This window comes from Stegostoma tigrinum, chromosome 21, assembly GCF_030684315.1.
Source record: "Stegostoma tigrinum isolate sSteTig4 chromosome 21, sSteTig4.hap1, whole genome shotgun sequence".
Classification (NCBI taxonomy): Eukaryota; Metazoa; Chordata; class Chondrichthyes; order Orectolobiformes; family Stegostomatidae; genus Stegostoma; species Stegostoma tigrinum.
Genome location: NC_081374.1, coordinates 5,602,905 through 5,606,304, shown reverse-complemented (window position 1 = coordinate 5,606,304; position 3,400 = coordinate 5,602,905).

Sequence of the window (3,400 nt, the reverse complement as noted above, 5' to 3'; positions counted from 1 at the left end):
ATGGGATAGGGGGAAATGTGGCAGATTGGATTCAGAATTGGCTGACCCTTAGAAGACAACGGGTGGTAGTGGATAGAAAATATTCAACATGGTACTGAGTTACAAATGGTGTACCACAAGGATCTGTTCTGGGTCCCCTTCTATTTGTGATTTTTGTAAATGATTTGGATGAAGGAGTGGAAGGGTGCATTAGTAAGTTCACAGATGATACAAAGGTGAGTCACATTGTGGGCAGTGCGGAGGGCTGTTCTAGATTTCAAAGGGACATTGATAGGATGCAGAGCTGGGCTGAGAAGTGGCAGATGGTGTTTAACCCTGAAAAGTGTGAGGTGATTTATTTTGGAAGGAAAAACTTGAAAGCAAAATACAGGGTTAACAGAAAGATTCTTGGCAGTGTGGAGGAGCAGAGGGATCTTGGGGTTCATGTTCACAGTTCCCTGAGAGCTGCCACCCAGGTGGATGGAGTTGTTAAGAAGGTGTATGGCGTGTTAGCTTTCATTAATAGAGGGATTGAATTCAAGAGCCGCGAAGTTATGCTCCAGCTATACAAAATCCTGGTTCGGCCACATCTGGAGTATTGTGTCCACTTCTGGTTGCTTCATTACAGGAAAAATGTGGAAGCGTTGGAAAAGGTGAAGAGAAGATTTACCAGGATGTTGCCTGGAGTGGAGGGAAGGTCTTACGAGGAAAGGTTGAGTGAGCTAGGGCTTTTCTCTTTAAAATGAGGAAGGATGAGAGGTGACTTGATAGAGGTGTACAAAATGATCAGAGGTATCGATAGAGTGGACAGCCAGAGACTTTTTCCTAGGGTGGAGGTAGCTGTTACCAGGGGGCATAGTTTTAAAGTGAGTGAGGGTAGATATAGGGGAGACATCAGAGGTAGGTTCTTTACTCAGAGAGTGGTAGGGGCGTGGAATGCATTGCCGGAGAGGGTAGTGGAGTCGCCCTCATTAGGGGCATTTAAGCGGCTATTAGATAGACATATGGATAATAGTATGAGGTAGGGGTGGAGGTTAGGTAGACCTTAGGTTTGGGGTGAAAGATCAGCCCAACATTGTGGGCCGAAGGGCCTGTACTGTGCTGTACTGTTTCTGTTTTCTATGTTCTATGACAATAATGAGCAGGAAAGGAGTAACTCATCCACCACTGACCATTTACATTTGGCACAGCAGCTAAAGGCCTTTCACGTTTCTGTCGTCAGATTCCTGTGATCTCCTGACACAGGAAAAGAAAAAAAACCCAGACAGAAAATCACATCACAGATTAAGGAAAAGTGGATTCAAATATAATTCATATATTTTAGCCTGAATACCGCAATGGGAGTGTAAGAGGCTAAATTAGCCCCACAGCCTGGCTTCAATCCAGAATCAATTCACTGAAAAAAATCTGATACTGCGACCCTTATTAAGCCCTGGAGTTCCTGCCTTGCTTGATGATCTCAGACCTGCGTGCAAAACAGGAGACAGAATTTAAAAAAAGTACACATCTGTGAAATCTTCTGTGAGAAAAAGTTTTTTTAATATATCAGGCGGTTGCATTGATCTCAACATGGAATAATGCATATTTATCAGAAACTTGTAACATGAGCCTTTGCTGTGTGTCCAGAGCAGATCTTTTGAGTTTCTGTCTCAGTAGCTGCACGAAGCTAATATAATCAGCAGTGCATTTGTTACAAAGGAGAGATGGAGCTCCTTATGTTCCCTGTCTGATAATTCAAAACTGTCAGAGCCCAGTCATTAACCACCCAATTAATATTACACTGACATCATAGTAATTATTTGGTTTTAATGGAATGAGTGACAGACTCAGAAGGGGGTTCCCCAAGAGAGTAGTAACCCAGACAATATTAGTGTAAGAGGGACAGGCTGACAGCTGATTAACTGAGCTGTACGTCAAGTCATGTTAAGGCACTGAACTTTGAACCCAAGGATCTCAAAATTATTACAACAAAAGCAGTAGCATTTATTTTCTCGAATGCCTGGATACACACAGATACAGACAGAGACACTGACACAGACCAGGCACGCATGCACACGCACACGCATGCACACACACGCGCACACACACACACACACACACAAACACACGCACGCACACGTGCACACATACACATGCACTCACACACACACTCACAGACACACACAGACATGCTCACACACAGACACGCTTACACACACACATACGCACACACACGCACACGCACACACACACACACACACTCACACACACACACACACCTAAACACACACACGCGCATGCACACACACACACACATACTCTCTCACACACACACACCTACACACTCACACACACACACACACATACACACACGCACGCGCACACCCACTCACACAGACACACGCACAGACCCACACACAGAAAGACACACACTGACATACCAAGAAATGTAAACATACACAGACATGCATAAGCAGGCCCTCATAGATATACAGGCATACACACACAGGCAAACAGAAACATTGACACAGACACACAACAAAAGCACACACGTCTTAACTTCAAATGTAGAAACTGAAAGAACTGTGGATGTTGTAAATCAGAAACAAAATCAGAAATTGCGGGGAAAGCTTCATCAGAACAGACAGTCATTCTTGAGGAAGGGTCACTGGGTCTGAAACATTAACTCTGATTTCACTTCAGAGATGCTGCCAGACCTGCTGCGCTTTACCCGTAACTTGTTTTAATTTCAAACATGACTCCTAATAAATCCAGTTTTCTATTTACAACTTCGAATCTTGGGATTGTTACCAATGCTTTAGGAATACAGGAACAGGAGTAGGCCATTCAGCCCATCAAACGTTGCTGTTCAATTTGATGGTGGCTGAACATCTACTTCATTATCACTGTCCTGTTCTATCTCCTTACCCCTTGATGTCATCTGTCTCCAAAACTCTAATGATCTTAGTCTTGAACATACTCACTGGCTGAGCTTATACAATCCTCCAGGGTATAGAGTCCCAAAGATTCACAATTGCCTAAGTGAAGAAATGCCTCCACATGTCAGTCTTGAATAGCTGGCCCTTAATTCTGAGACTGGGTCTCCTGGATGTAGACTGCCCAAACCAGACGAAATGTCTACACCCACCCAGTCACACTTTTTAAGGATTTTCAAAGTTTCAATGACAGATTCTGTCATCCTTTGAAACTCTAGAGAATGCAGGTCCAGTCTCCTCAATCTCTCCTCATAAGGCAATCTCACCATTTCAGGATTATAAAATGTGAGGCTGGATGAACACAGCAGGCCAAGCAGCATCTCAGGAGCACAAAAGCTGACGTTTCGGGCCTAGACCCTTCCGCAGAGAGGGTCTAGGCCCGAAACGTCAGCTTTTGTGCTCCTGAGATGCTGCTTGGCCTGCTGTGTTCATCCAGCCTCACATTT